Raw genomic sequence first — 24253 nt, 5'->3', positions numbered from 1 at the left:
TAACCATAAACCAAGAGTGTCAAACCCGTTTGGCTTCGTGAGCCGCATTGATGCATAAACTATGCCTTAATAGTCGGAAAAGAAGAATTATTCCCAAACCCCCTTTATTTCATTGTGTAGACCACATAAATACAACAATTGGAGCTTAAAAGGATCCATGGATTATGGGCATATTTTGTATTCGACATGATGCGTGTAAAACTTATGGAAAATTGTTTTCAGTCTAAAACCTGATTACAATAGGTCAGACAAATGATTATCTTCGTGGATATCTGAAAGTTGATACAACATGTAAATGGAAGTGGAGACCAGTTGAAACCTGCAAACGCTGCGCCTTCTCAAGTGTTCCATGATCTCTTTCTTTCGACTTTAGGTATTATGGCATACTCAATGCACCCAGCAGGATAACTATTAATATGGATGTGATTACAAATCTGTATCTGAACAAATATATTAGAAAAATACGTTACGGAAATATCATAAAAATAGATAAAACCTATATTTTGATATTCACTTATTTCCATCAGTGAGAAAAATTGCTTGGCCAGTATTTGTTTCCATTAAACTTGAAGACTATCATACTTCATTAGGTTGGGAAGCAGGCACGTAGTATCTTGTTCCCAAGATGGGGTATTCTAGAGAAAAAGTTTCAATTTCGTTTAGAGTTGTTGCAAAGTATGAGAGTGAGGGTGGGAACTTTTTTTCATTGAACTTGAAGACGACAATATTTATTTATTATAGTCAGCTGAAAAGCAGACAAGGGTAACAGTTTTATTTAGAAATTGAAAGAAATTTTAGGGACACAATCGCCAATTTGTTATTAAATATATTTCAGAAATATCATTAAATTTCATCAATAATAATTAGACACAAATTAAGATACACATAATTTCCATCGCTTCTTATAACTTGTAATTGTAAACATTTTCTAGAGCAACTATTACTGTAATAGCTATTCACTAATATAGGGATAAGTATTCTAGACATAAGATTTAATAACATTATATATTCTTGTTAATATTCATAAACAGATATAACAGTTAAATAAAACTATTCTTTTGTCATGTTTATAATTGAATTAATGATTTGTTTTAATTGCTTACTAGCAGGCGACACAAAAGCGGGTTTTTGTAGATGTTTTGTATGTTATATAAATATTCTGCAGAGGTTTATTGCGTACATTTCCATTTCCTAGCTAAGCATTTAAGTTTTTAACTACTTCATTTACTATCATAAAATTAATATACGAAGTATAAATTTATGCGTAAACTTTAAGTATTTACTTCAAAAGTGTTCAATACCTAGGTAGAGCTAGTTATTAAGTTATAAAATATATATGGTGATTAAGCTACACTGAATATTCCGCGTTTCATCCACACTAAGTCTGAAGAGTCCTAGAGTGAATGAAACGCGGAATATTTAATGTAGCTTAATCACCATATATATTTTATAACTTACTATATATGTGTGTGTGTGTGTGTGTGTGTGTGTGTGCTGAGCTGAAAAATAATCCTATATATATATATATAAATAAATATATACATATATATATATATATATATATATATATAAATGACAAAACTTTATATTCCAAAGTACATGATGCTGACAATTTTGTATTTTATTCCTTTACATCAATTGATTTGTACAGTTCTTGACCGTATCTGTTTCGTAGCGCAAAAATATATTTCTACAGAAATATATATATATATATATATATATATATAGTTATTGCTTATAGTTATATCATCTACAAGAATTTCATAACACTGAGCTGAAAAAATCTATTGTGAAAGTATATATGAAAACGAAATGGTCCTTAAAGTCTGAAGCTATTGTTCTGAGACCCTGCTTGTTTTATATGGTAATATATAAATAAAATATCATCTAGTCTTTTCTGCTATGTTGGGTTAATTACTCTAGTATATTACAAAACTAAATATTTGTAATTGTATATTGTTTGCACAAGATAAGAACGCATATCTTCCGACGCCATTCATCAATTGGTTTATTTGTAATGTTGAACACAATTCTGCTTCATTTAGTTGATGCCCTTTAGTATATTGTATTAATTGGCCTATTGTCTTTATTAATTAGTATTTCAGGTAAACACATTATTTGATTTGGATAGAGCAGCGATGGGGGTATTATTATTTACTCTTTGATCTTTCAAGCATATAATCAATAAGAGAAATCAATCATTATGTGACTATGGATACATCGTATGCCTTTATGTATATACACGTACGCATAATCATGTACATGTAAACAATAATCATCTCTTTCTCTTTCTCTCTCTCTTTATATATATACATTTATAACCAAAAAAATATATAAGGTATATGCAAATATACTTACTCATTTTCTCTCTTAATATATATACATGCACATATATACATAAACACACACATATATATATATACATATATATACACACACGCAAACACACACACACACACACACACACACACATATATATATATATATATATATATATATATATATATATATATCGGAGATGCGTCTAAATAAGTTTCTATACTTTTTTCGTACAGGCATTTAAAATTGTTGTAAACTTTTGAAAATTCAGTATATTATTGCTATATATCTTATGAGATGATTGACCAATTGTTACCGCTTTCGGGTTCAAAGAAACAGCTACAGCAGGAATTTGAATACACTGCACAAATTCCTGATTGTCACAGTTGGTGAATTTCAATGCAATCTGGATCTGAGAACACTTTAAAAGAAGGATGTGCAATGAACTGCTGTTTTTAACTTGGAAAATGTCACAAAACGTATTGAATGCTACAGACTGATTTTTACCCATCTTGCATGAATCGAAGATAAGTTTCTGGGTTGAGTGAGAGACTCAAGAACAACAGGAAATCTGTGCTTGGTGATGACAGATGGTGGAACGGTACAAACACTGCATTTCAGCTGGGAGAAATTACTTCGAAGGGGACTAGAGTTTCGTGTGTGTACTATCAGTAAAATAGCTTATACCCAAAAAAAAAAAGCCTGCAGCTTATTTAAGGCAACTCGTACGTACATACATACATGGTGATTGTCACTTCTTGACAGAAGAAGACCATCTTTCCCTTGCTTTATTGTTGATTATTCATTCATTTCCATGTACTTTTGAAATATTGTTTTTATTTGTTTTTCTTATTTCATTTAATACGTTTTATATTTTTAATAATTATATTTATTCATTTTTATTTATTCATTTCAATTTAATTATTTATTTGATTTTAGTGTATATATATATATTTATACACATATACATATATACATGGGGAGATGTGATCAAGATGCATCAATTTCTATCTACTGTAGGAACGAAGGTGGCTCTTCAGACCAGCCCTTCTCTTACAGTCTGTTTCAAAGCTCACACTAAAGCTGGGATTGAGGGATGCCAACTGGTGCTGCTCTATTGTGGGCATTAATATGACACTTCGGGTCTCCACTCAATTTACAGACTACAGAGCAAATAGAACATCTGTGTCCCGCAGTGTTTTCCCCATCAAAGAAAGACTGGTCTCCATGTGATCGCTTGTGGCTAGCTAGATAAAGTCATTTTACAGCATAAATCACAGACGTAGTTCTGCACGAAAGCCTCTGACAAACCTGATAGATCTGACAGACTTTTCTCCTAGATATCACGCTTCAGTTTTGCATGCTCATATTTTTTCTTCTCAATGCTATCACAGCCATGATAGACCAAGGAGCGCCACTTTTTACGATCATTGGAAGCACTTTCCCAACTGAGCACGTCAATATCGAGAGCTTTAAGATTATCTTTGATGTTGTCTTAAAGCGTTTCCTAGGTTTATGTTGTGGACGTTTTCCTTGTATAATTTCACCATAGAACATACATACATACATATACACATATATATATACATATAATATATATATATATATATATATATATATATATATATATATATATATAGATAAGCAGGAAACTACAGCATTACTTAGAACTTAACATAATTAATCATTCTTAAATAAGAGAAAAATCCAGGTTGTCCTCGACGGTCGTACATCTAAACAATATGATATAAATGCGGGTGTACATCAGGGGTCAAATCCTTTGACATTTACTATTCTTAATATTCATAACTGACCTCCCTGATAAAATTGTCTCTGAGATTGGTATATTTGCTGACACCACGCTCTATACCATGCACGAGGGGAAAACAAATTTCTAAGGAAATGACAAAAACACTAAAGGAAGACCTCCAATCTGAAGTGGAATGTGGACAAAAATGGATGGTGACATTCAATGCTGCCACGACTAAGCTTGTTTCCTTCAATAATTACAAGAAATCTTCTCAATCTCCAATAGCTATGACTAAAGTACATATATATATATATATATATATATATATATATATATATATATATATATATATATGAGAGAGAGAGAGGTATCTGCAAATATATTTATTTAGTATGTAAGATAGTTAGTTTTTTTGTTCTTCGATAGTTCTGCAACATTACCTACAAAAATTAATGAGGCATAAACAACAGAAAACTTTCAACATTCCAAATAAAGAGATATTTCTTTGCCCCAGTGTAAACACTTTTGTAAAAATTCATACGCATGTACTCTTCTGCCAGGTGCCCAGAAATAAGCTGACACATCAGCTAAAATACGAACTCGCAACACATTTGACGTAACCATGTCAATCTGACAGCGTTCAAATGTGAGAGTTGGTGGAATGACCATAAAAAATATTATAAAATTTTATAAAAAAAGTATAAGTCAATTATTCTGAGACATTTTTACAGATTAAAAGACAATAGAACTAAGAAATAGATTACGACGTTCTTGAAATAGTACTAAACATAGATATGAACGAAATAGATTTACTTCGCATAAAACACAAACTGCAAATAATAATTTTCAAATAATTTGGAAAACAAGACTATAGCCCATAATACTCGAATGCACGTGTAACTCTTAACTTATGGCATTTACATGATCAAACGTTCTTTTCTTGTTATAAACAATGTTGTACGAATCCATAAATACGTGCTTGACCAGTTTGTCTAAAAAAATACGGAATATCAGCTGCTTTTTGTTTTTCTTTACAACTACGAGAGGACAACAATTAAAACAATTATATGCAAAAACGTATTATCCAAAAACGAAATATAAATGAAAAAAATGGAATTGAATAACTTCATTTCAATTGTTATACATGCAAATTAATCATTAACACTTTGTGCTGGGCTGATAAAAAGACGAATTCAAGAGCAAGTGGATGAAAAAGGTAAAGTCTCAATCGCTGTAAAACAGCGATATATCCGGAACGAAAATATTCAGATGGTTGGATATAATTGGTCGGACGAACGAAGGAAATAAAGCTAAATCAATCATGCTATACCCGGCTAAAGCACTCCAGTCTAAGATTGAATTGCAATAAAAAAAATTTTGAAAAATCAGTTTGAATTTGTTGAATTTGTTTTTTATGAAAACTGATGTCCACGTTTTCAAGTATTAGTAACCTAAGCATATTTATGTTCATTATTTGTCATATTGATGTTGACACCTTGCACTGATGATTCCTGAAAAGATGAAACACTAGTGTCTCTAAGTATTTTTTAATGATTATAGTAAATAATATATGTATATATATATATATATATATATATATATATATATATATATATATATATATATATATTCAAGAGGGAAAATCCACGAATTTAAAGAGATTATTAAGAGTACTTAATAAAAAGGAGCAAAATATATTTTTTATAGATATAGACATACTTACATGGTTGCGACACTGGACATGCTAATTTCCGGACAGATGGTCGGTCAAGACTACAAGTTCCCAATTAGGCGACTTAATAAAGATTGTCTTCCACTGAATGCTTAAGAACCGGATTTCTTCATGGAAGACAAACTTCATTAAATCGCCTTACGAGAACTTATAGACTTGACCGACCATTAATCTGAAACATTAGTATGTAAACTGTAGCAACCGTAAAAATTCTTCTATATAAACAATAAATCCATCCAGATATATATATATATATATATATATATATATATATATATGATGCCTCCGTTCAGTCTCGAAAGACAATGGACACCCCTTGTAAGGGCAGCTTCGCGTGTAATTATGTGGCAAGAGTTGCGCAATCTCCAACCACAGCTCTACTGAATCTGCACTGCTTGTGTTCAATGGCAAATAGAAGTCCAGGACGACTGGAAACAATGCGGAGATAAGCGGAGAGCATATACAGCACCTAGAAGTCCCAAATGGTCACCCATCGGATACTGGCCAGGTTCAACATAGCTTAACTTCGGTGATCTGACGGTTATATATATATATATATATATATATATATATATATACTAGCAAAAGTACCTGTCGTTGACTGGGTTCAAAAACAGCCTATAGAAAATGGACTCTGATCAAAGTATGATAGGTTATGAAAAGAAAGGGTTGTAAATTTGGGTTGAATTTGGGGGTATCAAAACCAAAGCAAAATATGATGAAAATAAAAATATAATAGATAAACCCCATAATTTATTATACCATATATGTTCACACTGAAACACTAATCACAATATTCTGTGGATCTATATTAAAAAAAAATTGTTAAACTTTGTGTCATATTTCCATTCTATGGAGGTAAGGCACGAACGAACACCCCATAATTTTATTATACCATATTTCCTTAAACTGAAACATAATTATCAAAGTATACTTACGCAGATAGATATGAAAAGTCTTTATTAAAACGTGTGCCTATTTCCATTCTATGGATGCGAGGCGCGAACGCAGACCCAACAATTTTATACCATCCCTATTCCAATTAAAACATACTTATCAAAGTATTCTTATGTACATATATATGAAAAACACTTATAAACGTTTTTTTTCAATTTTGAAATTTTTTATATCCATACTTTGTGGACCAGACGCGAACGCAAACCCCACAATTTTAATGAACCACTGTTCTGCCAGATCAAACATACCCATTCCTGTGTCTCGATACATCTTCTATCATTATATATAATCAGGTTTTTAAAATAGTCAACCATATAGGAGCCTATTCGTGACCAGACACACACACACGCACACACACGCGCATTCAGTTTTATATTATAGGTATATATATATATATATATATATATATATATATATATATATATTAAAAGTAATCTATATATATATACATATATATACGTGTATATATATATATGTATATATAAATATATATATATATATATATATATATATATATATATATATATATATATTATAAGCAATATGAGTCTTCTTAAACATTCTCTTTGTTTCGATACACGTAGCGTAGAAACATCCACGTTCCGACACTCTTTTTTTATTTTAAGGAGACAGGCGAAAACATGTTTTGGTTAAAATATTCAATAGTATATCACGGCTTCCTATGTAGCTGAATATCATTTTTATCTATAAAATTCAGATTTTGTAATTAAAAGGATAACGATAAAAAATAGCTGCTTTTTTGTTTTTATTTTGCTTCATACGAGGCTTTGTTTTAGTCGAAAAGTATTTCAGTGGTTTTAATATAATACATTTTTTTCCAGCAGTATAGAGAATGGTAAGCATAAAGCTGGTGACATTACGGAGATATTCGTTTTTGTCAAAATTAAAAGACATAATTTCATAAGTTATTAGCACTGTTTATGAATCACACACACACGCACACACACGTATATATATATATATATATATATATATATATATATATATATATGTATAATTTTAAGTTGCTATTTTTCAAAAGTAGGATACCCAATGAAATATAACGAGGTTTATACAAGAGTGCTGAATACGGAATCTTTTTTGTTTTTAATTCCGCTGTCGTAAATAAGCATTTGTTGCCTAAAGAGATCTCTAGTTACTAAACACTAGAAGACCGAAACATGCTCATGGCTGTGTAGCAAAAAATTACTTGTTATGTAAAGACAAATTGAATATATATATATATATATATATATATATATATATATATATATATATATATATATATATATAACGCCACCTTTAAAGTTTTATCCTCATCAACATTATTACAGAGAGTGGGAGGTGATGGTATTGGGAATAAAAAGCGTGTATGTAAGTAATCCAACTTGCTCAATTTTATCACAGTGTCAAAAATATGAGGTGAAATAACATTTCGACCTTCCCGTCCACCCACCGACCGATAAATACTTGTACTTGTTTTGATGCAGAAAAGGTATAGAATCATGAAGTAAAGTCCGTTAAGCAATGTTCAAATATATATATGGGAGTGCATATGAACCCATCCAGTGGATCCACCCTTTAAGTGACATGGCTCCCAGGTCAACTCTGACCCGGAGTGGTAGTACCTGTTAGGATCCCAACTATGGGTTGAATAGAAACCGTCTTAAAAAAAAACAAAAACAATATACTCTATTAAAAAATTGTTCTTCGAAATCATTGGATTCGGCATTAAATAACCTAAAAAGGGCGTATATGCTATTAAAAAAACAGACCATCTCTTCAGATTAATGTAGAGCATCCAGGCGTACGTGAATGGTTCTTCAAACCAGCTACATTGTCCACAGAAGTGACAGAGGAACTTGTAAGTATTTTCTGTTTTTTTTTGTTTTGTTTTTTTTTGTGGTGGACCATCATTATGCAGCTTTGAGAGTCTTTTTTGTAAATTAAGTAAATCTCAGCGTGTGTTTGTAAATTAACTTCTGAAAACCGAATACTAGCATTCAATATGTAGTGTTTGCATTGTTTGGACAACTCCTCTCGTCCTGAGTATTATTTTGCATTCCGGAATTTGACAAAAAGATTACCGAGTTCAAGAGAAATATCCCCGAGTTCGACAAAATAGACAAAACGAAGCTCGGCCGTTTCATCGGCCGAAATATTCTGAGAGTAACAGTCTATGAGAACAGTATTCCGAATAATCCAAATGATACAAATTATTTATCCTCATCCAAACAATTCAGAAACGTACTAACATTCAATTACAGGATTTCATTAGAACACGTTTAGATATCCTGTGAAACTGCAGTGAAGTGTTAACTTAAGATACATTTATTATCTACTAGTCATGCATACGCGGCACTATTTTGCTGTCAGTTTTGGTGGAGTGATTTTTAAAATTATTTTCCTTTTAATGTTAAATTATAACTGTGTGCGTTAATGAATAAATTGTAACTGAATGAAATTTTATGTGTAAGTGTAGCTAATTTTCTTTAGTGTAATATCGTTTTCATTTCTATTTGTAAAATTATTTGATCTAAATAGATTCTGACACGTTCAATCTTTTTATACATAAGGATTTGCTAAGAATTTTAAAAACACAGAATTCGACAATTTAAATGCTTTCTTATTTGTCTTAATTTCGAAGTATCAAGGCATAATTCATTCTTTATTTGAAATCTTAACAAGATATTAAAAAATATCTGATTTGTTTACTGAGTGTACCCTTGAGGATTTACTTTAGTCATTACATTTGGTTCTTGTATTATGTATCAAATTATTATGGACACAATTGTTATAAAATCAATTACGAATATTCAAGGAAAATCCCGAGTCAGTCCTGGAAATTGTTCTATATACATATGTTAATGTGTACACAAGGGTCTTTCAAAAAGTAACGATTCCTATTTTTATTTAGCCCAAATCTTACGGGGGGGTTGCAAATTGCATTGTTATGATGACTGAACCTATGCATTCATGACCTGGAAGTTTCATCTTTCTATTAAAAATATTAACTGTGCGAGCCCATGAAAGCAACCTCTGTCATGAATGTGCGTCAGAAGCAGAGATGTATCAGTGGATTTTTCCATGCAGAAAATTGAATAATCCCACATTCACTGGCGCCTGTTAAACTTATACAAACCGAAACAGTTAATGTCAACACAATTAGCAGATAAATTCGTCGATTTCAGAGTGGTGATTGAGATGCTAGTGATAAGGTGCGCTCTGGAGGCCACCACTCCAGAAAGCACTGTGCGCCCCGATCAACTCAACTTCACTGATGAGCGGATAATAGTGAATGAAATACGTGTAGAATTAATTGTGGGTTTCAGTGCACTGAAAACGATATTATCACTTCTAGGTTACATCAAAGTGTGTGCTAACTGGGTTACACAAATGTTTACTCATGACCAAAATGGCCGCCGACGGGATATCTGTTAGGACTTGTTAGGACGTGTATCAGTACAAAGCCCAAGAGGACGGAATCTTAACCTAAACATCACTGCTGACGAGACGTGATATCAATATTACAAGTCAGATGTCAAACAGCAGTCGAAGTGTAAGGCTTAAACATCTGCAGACACAGCATGTGCACGATCTTCTGTGGCAGGAAAAGTGCAATCCACCTGGGTTTCTTCGAAATAGGGAGAACGCTTAACATTAGACCAATACATTGACTTGCAATAAAATAGCTTTTAAAATATTCGAAATCGCACGTGAATGGTCTCTATATATCTACTTAAAACATGGCGACTAAATTTCAACGCAGACTCAATTTCATAAACACTCGAATGTTTTCGCAATTTCCACGAAGTTACACGAACATATCCGATTCAACCATACAGCATTTTTTCGTAGCAGATGCAAAGTTTAAAAAAAGTAAATTAAAAATAAATGATGTTTATGTTCCGGAATGTTTTAGATAAGGATTAATAATTTGTGTATTTAGATTCTTTAGACTACTAATCTCATCTTGGTTGTTATATTTACAAGATTTCGGCCGATGAAACCGCCAACCGTCTTTATGTGTATCTATCAAATTTCGAAGCATGACAGTCGAATTTGGAGATCTTTATGGCGAACTTAGAAACTTTTTAATTCTGTATACAGAATTAAAAAAAAAACTTTTTATTTAATTCTTAGTAGAAAAATTGATCTTCCTCCCTTCAGTATTGACGGTATAGAAGTGCTAATCTGATCTTATTTTTTTTTTTAGATATTATTACACGTAGCAATGGTTGAAGTTAGAAGTGGTTGTTAACAGACGCTGTTACAGGTCACGCCACATATTTGTGTGTATTTAGATTAAGTAAAGAATTGCCAAGTTCGAAAAGAATAATTCATCTGAATTGGCTGAAAAGCTGTGAATGTAATAATTACGATGTGAATCCCAATTATCCAAAACATGATTTGATTTCCATGAGAAACCAGAATACTATATCTGAACAGAACTATTTGGAACAAAGTTTGTATCTCCTTATAAAAAGTAAAATATTCCTATTGGACCTTATGTCTAGAATACTTATTTTAATTTTGATAATAGAAAGTACATGATTTTACTTCTAGAGCATATTTAAAGTTGAGGGGGTTTCAGAAGAAACTGAACTCCAGGGAATCTTTCTTAATAAGTGTATAATGGCTATGTTAAAATTTAATGCAAATCAGAAATATTTGAAGTTTCTAATAGAAGGTTGTACCCATAATAAGCCCCCAGAAACTCTATAAAATACCTCATAGAAACTTAGATTCTTGATATAGTTCTTCATTAATCTTTACTATCCACAGATAAAATTTCACAAAAATCAGATATATGTCAATTTTATACAAACATATCTGCGTCGTCTTTGTGCCTCCTGGTATAAAACTAAATTAAACTAAATATAGGATGCATCATCCATTCGTACGCATAGGAGCTATGCTTCGAAACGTATGAGGTGTTAACTAGTTTAGGAGTGAATCCAACACATAGAAATATGTAAACATGTCAGTTCATATGGGTTATGATGACAAACTATTTTATACTCAGCGAGTAATATTTTTTGGATTCTTCTGACTATTGTTTTCATCTTGAGTGCCATTTTCACAACATTTTGGTCGATGTAAACCCCAGCCTTCTTCTGTTGAATTTTGTCGAACTCAGGGAAGTATCTGTCGAACTCTTGAATCTGGACGGAGTTTTGAACGGAATCATGTATTTTCTTAACGGGAGTAGTATGCTCTCGTTCCGTCAGCCATGACTGGATAGATATCGAATGTAACTCGAAATTGTATTTCTTGATCACTTGAAAATTGAATCTCCAACTTTCAGGAGAATATCACTTTTACAATTGATTCTTATCACTGCGCCACGGATTCTATCAGGCATGTAATTGCGAATTATTTAGGACCTCTACCTAGTCACGTCTGACAAAACAGGAACATGCTGCCTCTGTGAAGTAAATAAAGGTTCCCTTCGAAATTCTCTCCAAATTCCTGAGTAACAAACATTTCGGTGTTCGACAACATAAAACTGAAAAAAATCGAGGGTTCCATCGACCGAAACGTTGTGAAAATGTCACTCAAGATGAGAACAGTAGTCCGAAGAATCCAAATAATACGAATAACCAATCCTCATCTAAAAAAAATCAGAAACGTAAGCAGCAATTAAGATTATTCCAACAATAAAATAACTTCTACGATACTTTAAAGATCACAAGCCAAAATGAATGTCAGCACTTTATTAGAAAAAACATGGCGTCAAATAAGTTCAGAGCGTTCAATTGTTTATCAAGATTTGAATACGTTAATATTTTGCACTTTCATATGCAATCTGCCATCAGATTTTTAAAGTGCTGTTTTGCCTTTAAAACATTAAGTAATGAGGAAAACAGGCTTTTCTTTTTGTTGCCTACGTTTGATGAGCACTATCGTACGTTTCCTGTGTATATTAACAGGACAGTTTATGCAGCGTTATATTTTGTTTGATTAATTGTTACTTATTTATTTTTTGTCATCACAGGAAAATAATTATTCTCATCTTTTAGTAAAAAAACAAAATATATATATATATATATATATATATATATATATATATATATAAGACAATTTGGATATATGATATTTCTGGTGTACTTTTTTATCAAAAGCTTTCTGTACTAATTTTTATATCTTTTGATAAGTCAAAGAGGTATCAAGACATCAAGGAAACAGTTCCGGCTGAATCCCGAAGCCTCTTTTAATCATCCTATCACAGAAACGTACTTAAAAAAATAAAGTAAAATAATAATGAAAACAAAACAACAGCCGATGGAAACACATTATCTTTATTTCAGTTTGACTTGTTTTCATGTATTTATTCATGATTCTTTTTAATTAATTCCTTTGACGATTCATCACTAGCACAATTTTTGTCCTCTTAATATCAGCAGATTTCTTTGAAGCGTTGACGGGTTAGCAAATTTAAATAGAGGAAAACGCTTTCCATTGGTCGTTTACCGTCATGTGACATGCTAAACAGGAAACAAGTGCTGCCGTTTGGTGATTGTTTGCCCTTGGTTAAAGGTCGACGGTTGAAGGTGGGGGAACGATGAATATGAATAGGGAAAAGGAAGTGCATAATCGGAAAGAAGGAAGTCCTTTGCGGAAGATTCAATTCATGAACGTCCATGAATTTGGAGATTCAGGATTCACTGTTGAATAGATAATGTGATTTTTGGAAATATGGCAAAGAGTTTATATATTTATATGGCGATGACATTTTAACATTTGTCATAGTCTGATAAATTTGTCCGCATCAACGAATACATTTTGACTGTAACTGTACATATATAAATACAATATGTAGTTGAAGTTGTCTCTCCAGGGCACAAGCATGGGCATTGGTATGGAGAAGTTGGGTTGCTCAAGCATAAATATCCCCCTTTCTGATCTTGCTTGTGTACTCCGGAAGAACGGTTGCACCAGTTCATGTGGGACCAGCTAGACTGCAGTAGCTGCCAGAAACACAGTGAGAAGTACCACACTGACCGGCCTGAGGGGTTACACCCCCAATTTCTATAGGGGTTGTTTTCCCTGACCTTTGCTGAGTCAACAGCTAACCACACGGCAGTTACACCCCCTCATATGTTTTAGCTTGCCTGCCGAAGAAGATGGCAACGTGGAGCCACCTGTTAGAGATTAGGCGATGGTTGAGGATCAGTGACACTCGTCCATCTCCGGAAAGTGCAGCAGCCGAGCTACAAAGGCGCTACCTCCTTCAGAGACCCCTGTACCCTACCATAAATAAATAAATCCATAAATTCTGCACCACAAAGGTAAACTTTTATTTTACTGCGAGTAAGAACTACTACTACTACTACTGCTGCTGCTGCTACAACTACTACTACTACTACTACTACTACTATTGTAAGAGAGCGTGTATGAGCGCGTGAGAAAATATCAGCGGGTGTTGTAGGCTAGTTGGCTTGCGAAGATATTAGCAGCAGTAGCAGCAGCCGAAAAAGCAAGTATGCACATTAGAAAGTGTGCCCGGGCTTGTGTGACAAGAAAAAAGAAAAAAGAACAGCACGTGGTCGGAGAGAAACAATGTGCGCGTCAAAAAAAAAAACAAAAAAAAAACAAGATGGACGTGTAAAGTAGAAGACGTGAAATGCCTCGCTACGGTCGGCATGTAAAGGAGTAGAAAGGAAAACGCGACCGGGCCGGATGGACGTTTGGCCCTCGCAGTGGCGCCGAGAGATTTTAAGCTGGTGTCGAGTCATAGCAGATGAAAGGAGAAGTTTAAAGAAAAAGCAAAAGGTAGGCATTGTTAGAAAAGTAATGGTAGTATATGCCTAAAACAGAACAGAAAGCCGAGTCGGATTTTTTGATTGCTGAGTTTTTTTTTTTCGACGGTAGTAGACGGCATGGGGTCCGATAGAGTTTTGAACTGTAACGAACACGTTTTGAGCGTAACGATCACGTTACGTCACTACAACAAAAACGTGAAACTAAAACTATCATAAATCTCATGAATTGACATCTCCGCAAAATATGGCAGCACCAACTTCGGCTTGCATCACAAAATGATCGTGATGGGATCAAGGATGCGGAAAGTACTTGGATCTTGGGAGGATCATTTCTACTTAAATCCAAGTGAAGACCAATTGCGCACCAATTGGCATCAACCTCGGCTTGTATTACATAAACTGGTTGTTAGGGGATTTAGGAGAATCAAAGAGTGGGAAGTATTCAGAAGGTACTCTGATCTTTGGGACGATTAACTTTACACAAATGTAAGTGAGAAATCAATGATAAACGACTGACCCGACATTATAAAGCCATTTTAGTTGTTTTTGATTTCGAAGGAGCCTGATGAAGAGATTGTTATCTTGAATGACAACAGATCTCTCCAGATTTCCAGCACTCTCCATCTACGTCCTTAAGCGAACACCACTGGTTATTTCTAGTGAGAAAATACGTACAATTCTGCGGCTGAACACTCTTAGTAATAATCTTATAATTTGACATCTATCATCTCACACCAGATTCAAAACAATGTATAGAAAACAAAATCAATCTTTACCATGGAAAATAGTTTTAAAGATCAAGAGGGATTAATGGCCGATTAGATAGGAAACCGTCGAAAGCTCAATCGGAGCGTCGCAAAGAGAACTGATATCCTCTGTTTTTTTTATTGTCATTTCAATTTCTAGAAAAAAACAAATGGGGGTTGCAAGAAATACAACAGTAATTGTTAGGAGAGTAGAATGTTTGAAATCTTGGTAGAATTGGTTTCACTTAAACCCCGTTAAGTATCACGTTTTGATTCCAGTGATCGACCACTGTTAATGACTTGTATAAGTACTCCTTGTGAGTAAATGAAATTCTATAAATTGACAAATTGAAAAAAAAATAACGAATAAGTTTTTTTACATTATACGAGTGAAAAGATAATGTGGGGCATACATTGCTGTTGGTATTCGTCTGTCAGAACACAATAGAGTATTGTGTCTCCGATTAATCCGTCAAGGGCGTGCAACGTATTTTTTTAGTGTACAGCCCATCCTACACCAGAAGGATCTGTTGCAGGTAATATCTGATTTTAGAATTATGTTGCAACTCTCTGCCGTTTGTGAACTATCTCGTGTAAACACGCGCTATGCTCCATGGTTTAGTTGTTCGTTCGAATGGCAGACATTGCAGATAATATATGGTTGTGAAAAACAAAAAGGCGGTGGCACAGAGAGTTGAGAATATATAGATTTGGGATAACCTGAAAGGTATTTTTTGTTTGAAAGAAATAAGTGCCTATTAAAAAGGGAATCATTCTGAGATTAACCTATTTGAGAAAACGTTTGAGATAGTTTGCAGTTGAGCCGTTTTGAATGTAAACTATATACTCTAACTTGTAGCGAATATATAGAATAATAAGTTTCTGAGTGGTCAAATATTGACGACCGATAATGGCTACATTTTAAGATTTATGCTCAGGAGGAAAAGATTCCAGGAGATGAGAAAGAGAACCAGTCAGAACCAGTCCTCTCGGGGTGAAATAATGATGAAGTGGCATTTTCGAGAAAGCTTTTTTATTTTATTTTCTGAGAGATAGCGATCGGTGGGGCGGATGTGCCTCCACGGGTAAGGTGGGCCCTACAGGCTCTTAGCTAAACAGTTTGCGATGGTTGAACTTATATGCTGGATCTGTTAGGCAAAAAGGTTAATTTTGCAAATTTACTGTTGTACCTAAGAAGATACCATAACCTAAAAAAAAATAAAATAAAATAACTAAACGCCTGTTAATTATTTTTAAACTGTAGTTATGTTTTTGTTTGCTAAAAGAATTCCTTTATTGAAGAACTTTTGTTAAAAAGAAACTGGCTGAACCGGACAACAATTTTGGACTTGTACAACGAGTGGGGCGACCACGGCCTGGGTAGGAAACGCACACATGCATATTCACACTCGTTCTTACTTTCTTTATTCCTCTTGGATCCTGTACCCACAGTACTTCCTCATCTGTTTGCGGTATTCAGCGAACGAAGCCCAGAACTGTAAACCGTGTGGACGAGTAGGGTAGTTCGGCATAGTCCCTTTGCTCCAATCTGCCGGCCGCTTATTGTGAGATTAATAACAATTTCAAACAGTTTTCCTTTTTACATTCAATGTTAGTGATAATCCGACGAGGAACACACGTAGATATCCATACGTTTACACGTACATATTTACACGTTTATATTTAACAAAACATGAAAAATACAAGATGCCAACATCAATGTCGAGAAACCACTGAGCTGTTAATTAATTTTCAATTCCCAGCTGAGGCGAGTGCGTCGAGTTCAGAGTAGAAATTGAGATAAATCAAATTGTCACCGTTTTCTGTGCTTTTTCATCTTTGTTCTTGTATTTTGTATCTATTACGTTAACTTGCTCTCTTTTTCTTTTTTCAAGCAAAGGTAAGTTTTTTTTTATTCGTATTTAGATATAATCTTGCACACAATAGGTAATTGGAAATAGCAGATTATTTGTGTTTACAAAGTTTCTGACCCGTACTTGTCTCTTTTCATTATGTATAATTATTTGTATGGAATTTGGTATACATCTGATTAGATGTTTCTGTGTTAAATCAACTAGCGTATATACGGCTGTGTATGTAGTTATGCTTGCGGACATACATCTGTGCAATTATATGTATTGTATGTGTCTTGCTAGACGCATTTGTTTATGGAAATCTTACTCTCTTTAGCAATAAAAGTCCACAGTTTCTATATTAATAACATTGTGCTGTCAATATGTTTTATATATGTTTTATATTTTCTCACCTATATGTGACTTACGTGGTATTACGTTTTTAAATCCATATTAATCGCTTACTTTTTTTTAAAATAAAAATTCAATAGCGTAAAGTACTAAAATAGCTTATTTAAAATTATATTAAAAATAATTTCATTGCGAAAGTATATCAACTAAACTGCATTTCAGCTAATTCGTTTGTTAATAAAAGGTTAAAAGGAGCGGAATTACTGGATGTATCTTCAATATTTAAAAGGAATTTTGGAGCCTTCCAAATAAGCTCATTTCTAGCAGAAACCTCTGGCAATTCCAGCCTGCTGCAAGCAAGTTGAACTCGCTCTACTGTGCTAGAAAACCTTTCAGACATACATTATTTTATATATTTATTAAACCAGCATTCACTCATGATGAATCATTGTTGTTACATATAGATTGGTGCACCATGAATACTTTTTCCAAAATAACTCAATTCGGCATTAAATAACTCGAAAAGGGTTGATATGCCGTATAACACAACAACCAAACTTAATTATAAGGATTATTTTTAATAATTTTATTTTCGGATTACCATAGAAATGAACTATTGGATGGGGCTCTATATATTTTATTTTAATTCGCAGTTAAAAAAATCAATAAATATTTATCAGCTTTTATTAATTCGAAAAATGAAATATAAAAAATAAAAATACAAAATTGTAAAAATCGCCTTTTATCATAAAATTATGCAGTTTTTTCAATTCTGATACCTAAACCAACACCCCCGAAAACTTCCGATTTTTTAAGATCTCCGATTTTGATTAATTGCTCCAATACTCTAAACTACCAAGGAATCTGCCTCATATTCGACACTATTTATTTACAATGAAAAAAAGCCAATCAACGTTTAAACGCAGTCTGGTCGCAATGACATAAGTATCATTTTCCGTTTCTTTTTCAAAACTCGAATTAACAATTTGCTTTATTTAAATACAATGAGCTGGCACTTATTATTCATAGCAAGTTTGACAGTCGACAGAGCATTGTAAGTTAGCTATGCATTAAAGTCTTACCTGTATTGTTGCCGTGACTGAGCGAATAACAAAGATAGAATGACCGCCTGTGGTTTTAGGGTAGGATGAGAAGGGTCAAGTGTCAGTCTTTTCGACAGCATAACCGTAAATGCCAACAAGATGTCAATGGCACAAAAGCAGAAAACAATTCAAATATCTTTACTGAGTATTTGGTCGAAACATACATCAGACAGACAAGGGTTGGGATCTTGGCTGAGTCGGTCAAGACGTTGGCCTTCTCACATAAATCATAGCAGAAGAAAAAAATAGAACCGGAAATTTTATGTATGAAAAATAGGACTGAAATTAAACAAAGAACAATTGAAACTAACTTAAAATATTGCAGCATTAAGACTTTATTATATAATGTTATAAATTGAATTTTAAAAAAATTCTAAATACTGCAATATTTAAAGTTAAAATTGTATATATTTTTTTACTAGAATGTCTTATCCTTTTCTTTTTCGGTTTTAAATAGTCTTTTACTTTCCCATGTTTAAGCTTAACTATATTACTTTTCATGCTCGTATTTTTCTATTGTAATCCATGATTTTCCTAGGCTACCAATAAATTTACTTGTATTTTGTTTAATTCAAGTCTTGATTTTGCCCCCATAAACATAAGATGCACACATGTAATAACAATGTACGACACTCGTCTGCTTTCAATAAAATACCCTCAATTATCACTTCTTTCATTCTGTTTCATTTTCATTCTGTCGTTCTGTCTATTTCAGTTGTTACTTCTCTATTCGCGACAGCAGTGAATTAGCAGCAACAGTAGTTGCTAAAGCGACGTGGTTTCTATGGAAATCAGTAAAAAAAACGTTTTTAACCTCCTTACATTCTTTTTAAATTCATCATAGCTTTTGTTTAACTAAACGGAAATTTACATTTTTTTTCACAATATAGCTGAGAAGGTGATCTATAAACTGTTACAATTGTTAAAAATTTGGTAGGGGAATGAGTGAGCGGTGAAGGTGTAATTCAGTTCTATATGACTAAAACGACCACTTTACCATATATTCAAGCACCGTGTTTGAATTATATATATATATATATATATATATATATATATATATATATATTGTGTACAGAAAATTGTTAGTTGAGACAGATCATTGGTACCGTGGGTTTCAAGCCCGATAATAAGGCCCGTTTAAGGTATCCTTATCAAGCTCTCTTCTGCCAATATTCGTCTCCTTATATATATATATATATATATATATATATATATATATATATATATATATATATATATATATATATATATATCTTTATATGGAGAGAGAGATAAAGAGACAGAGAGGAAATAATAAAGATTACAGGGCACTGAATATGGACATCTGTGAAATTCTAGGAATATGGATTAATAAATGGTAAAAAACGAAATAGCTATTATAATATTAAGTATACCTTTTTGCCATGTTTTTATGCATTTCTATCCAGGCTCTAACATAAGTACTACGTATGTTAAATATGTTTCCAGACATTTTCGTATTGGCAATTTTATTGATAGTACACGCATGGAACTCTTGTCTCCTTCGAAGTAATCTCCTCCGATTGCAATGCACTTGTAGTATCGTTTCAACAATTTCTGGAAGGGCCCTTATGGAAGTCCTCCTGTGTGAGCATGTCAATGACACTCGTCACATTTTTTCGTCTCTTCGATTGTTTTATAACAACATGCTCCAAGGTTTTCCTTTGGATTAAGGAAATACCAAAAGTCACAGGGCGCAATGTCTGAATTATATGGAGGTTAGGGAACTGTCTTGATGACCATCTTCGTCAAATAGTCAGTAATCTACGTTGAGAACCCTTGGTATATACTTCGCGTAAATCTTCCACATCTGCAGTTCATGGGAAATAAGTGTGTATACAGTTCGAACACTGACATCAAACTGTGCACTTATTGTTTCCATAGACATGCAACGGTCCTTATCTATGATATTTTTTTATTTGGCCAATGAACTCTGGTGTTGTGATTTCCTTACTCCCCCCCACACCAGTCATTATCCCTCAAAGACTCGCTTCTTTCCTTAAATTTTTATGCCACTTAAAAACAGATGCCCAATTCATGCAAGATGGTCCAAAAGCATTCTGAAATATTGCATTTGTTTCTGTGGTATTTATTTTAAGTTTTAAAACAGCATTTTATTACATATATTTTATTACATATCTTATTATATATATTTCATTACATATATTTGATTAAATATATTTTATTACATATACTTTATTACATATAATTCATTACATATATTTTATTATATATAATTCATTACATATCTTTTATTACATATATTTTATTAAATATCTTTTTATGTATATTTTATTACATATCTTTTATTACATATCTTTTATTACAATATTTTATTACATATCTTTTTATATATTTTTTATTGTATATATTTTATTACATATATTTTATTACATATATTTTATTACATATATTTTATTACATATCTTTTATTACATATCTTTTATTACAATATTTTATTACATATATTTTATTACATATATTTTATTACATATCTTTTATTACATATATTTTATTACATATATTTTATTACATATCTTTTTATGCATATTTTATTACATATATTTTATTACATATATTTTATTACATATATTTTATTACATATCTTTTATTACATATCTTTTATTACAATATTTTATTACATATCTTTTTATATATTTTTTATTGTATATATTTTATTACATATATTTTATTACATATCTTTTTATGCATATTTTATTACATATATTTTATTACATATATTTTATTACATATATTTTATTACATATATTTTATTACATATATTTTATTACATATATTTTATTACATATATTTTATTACATATATTTTATTACATATCTTTTATTACAATATTTTATTACATATATTTTATTACATATATTTTATTACATATATTTAATGACATATATTTTATGACATATCTTTTATTGAATATATTTCATTATATACATTTTTATATATATTTCATTACATATATTTTATTAGATATATTTTATTACAGATCTTTTTATGTATATTTTATTACATATATTTTATTACATATATTTTATTACATATATTTTATTACATATATTTTATTAAATATATTTTATTAAATATCTTTTATTACATATATTTTATTACATATATTTTATTACATTTATTTTATTACATATATTTCATTACATATATTTTATTACATATCTTTTATTAAATATCTTTTATTACATATATCTTATTACATTTAATCCATTACATATTTTTTATTACATATAATTCATTACATATATTTTATTACATATATTTTATTACATATAATTTATTACATATCTTTTTATATATATTTCATTACATATATTTTATTACATATATTTCATTACATATATTTTATTACATATATTTTATTACATATATTTTATTACATATCTTTTATTAGATATATTTTATTACATATCTTTTAGTACATATATTTTATTGCATATCTTTTATTACATATATGTCATTACATATTTTTTATTACATATCTTTTATTAGATATATTTTATTACATATATTTTATTACATATATTTTATTACATATATGTCATTACATATATTTTATTACATATATGTCATTACATATATTTTATTACATATATGTCATTACATATATTTTATTACATATCTTTTATTAGATATCTTAACGTCCATTTTTGAAATTCACTAGCTGTGGTAATAACATACTGAATATTGAGACGTTTACGACAATGTTTAATGCCTGTACAAAACAGTCTGGAAACCTATTGAAGACACCTGGTATTTCAATGCTATTCTTTTATGATGTTTGTGGCGGTATGGATGTTCATGGGATAATTATTTAAAAAGCACTACAATTGTTCATATTTATTGTCAGAAGTTACCCCCTAGCATCACGAATAAAGTACTACTTAAAATATCGCTCTTATTTCACTCTTCTGTACGTTGAAGTTTCAGTAACCAGTTCTGGCGATACTAAAAATACGATTGCACAATGATTACTTATACTCGGTCATGGCTGACGAAATTGGAACATAGTACTTCGGCGGATAAAATAAAGGGTAAAGTGCGAAATTCCATACAGATAACATTGTTTATCATCTAACCCAGTACGAAAACTAACGGAAATGTACGAGTTGGTATAGTTTACTTTCTTTGTAAATGGTTCTTAAAATACGAATGTTGTTGCCGCATAAAGTAAGAATCAAAACAACTAAGAATTTTTATATAACAAGTGAAGCATGCATGTGGGGTGAGCGCACAGTGAACGAGACTTCAAAATAATGACTAAGTTCAGAATTTTCCCCTCACCCCACACCGTTTAGCCTCAGAAATCCCCAGGGGACGTCAAATCCTGGTGAAAATGAACAAACGGTGCAGTTTTAGGCCTTAACATATGTAAATTTGAGTTCTGCACCATGATAAAAAAGAAATGACGAAGTCCATCATTTGCACCCCACCATTTAGCTCCAAAAGTCCCCAAGGCCTTAACATATTCAAATGTGAGTTTAGCACCATGCAAAACTGCTAAATAGACACACACAGAAAAATTCTGGACAAATATGGTAAAATAGACCCCAAAATGGAGTGTTTTTATTAGCCATAAAATAGCCCCATGGGACACACCCAAGAGTTATCCCGAAGTATAGCCAAACAAAATTATATAGAAATCAGTTAGTTAGGACTTTTTAGAAAGTTTTATAAAAATCAAAGGCATCAATTTTTTTTAATAAGCACAAAAGTGTCAGTTGCAACCATTTTAACCCGGAAGGCACCCCTAGGTGAAGCAACCGGATTTTTTTTCCGGAAAATCCGTCCGTTACTGTCTTTTACTACTATCATGTTTAATGTTTGTGCAAAATTTCAAATAATTCCAAGATGTAGTTATTGAGAAGAGTGCGGACATACGAACTGACGAACGGACGAACGGAAAAGCGTGAATTTACAGATTCACCCTCCTTTTGACGGGGAGACAACAAACAATTACTTGCAAGTAGAATGTCGACATTTGGCTTAGCAAACAATTAACACCTCAACTCAGTTGAAGGGAAGAAAAAGGCGGAACTTCCGACGAATTCTATTCTCAAGCATCCTCTCATGCTTTTCCTGATACTTGCTCAGTTATTAGTATAATTATACAATGGCCTTTAACACGGTTCTATAAGCTGCACTCCTTAAAATAAAAGCAAAAAAATGTTAACAATTGCAATTTTTGTTTTAACGTCGCAATTACCATAACAATCAGAGTCGCTGTATCCTTTGGCTTTTTTTCGACCACTCTTCTTATGTCAAGTGTTATTTTCACGTTTCGATTGATGTAACCTCCGACCTTCTTCGGGTGTATCCTGTAGAACTCGGGAATCTTTCTGCCGGCATCGGGGAATTTTTCATTTTATTCGCGAGGTTGAATACTCTCGTTTTCTCACCCATGACTGGACAAACGTCCTAAGTAATTGTGATTGTATTTCTGAGTATCACCCGCACTGAGGATTGAACCATCTACGACTGAATCTTATTAAGTACTTTTATCCACTACGACATTGGTCCGTCGGCTAAGATCTATAATGCAGCGGATAAAGTGCTTGATATAATCTTGATAATATTGTCACAAGTTGAACAACCATCACAGGCCAAAATTAACCCTCTTTTAAGAAAATAGTCAGT

This window comes from Euprymna scolopes, chromosome 3 (assembly GCF_053919585.1).
Source record: "Euprymna scolopes isolate OS-2025 chromosome 3, ASM5391958v1, whole genome shotgun sequence".
NCBI lineage: Eukaryota > Metazoa > Mollusca > Cephalopoda > Sepiida > Sepiolidae > Euprymna > Euprymna scolopes.
The sequence above is the reverse complement of the archived record's forward strand: the minus strand, read 5'-3'. Positions refer to the sequence as shown.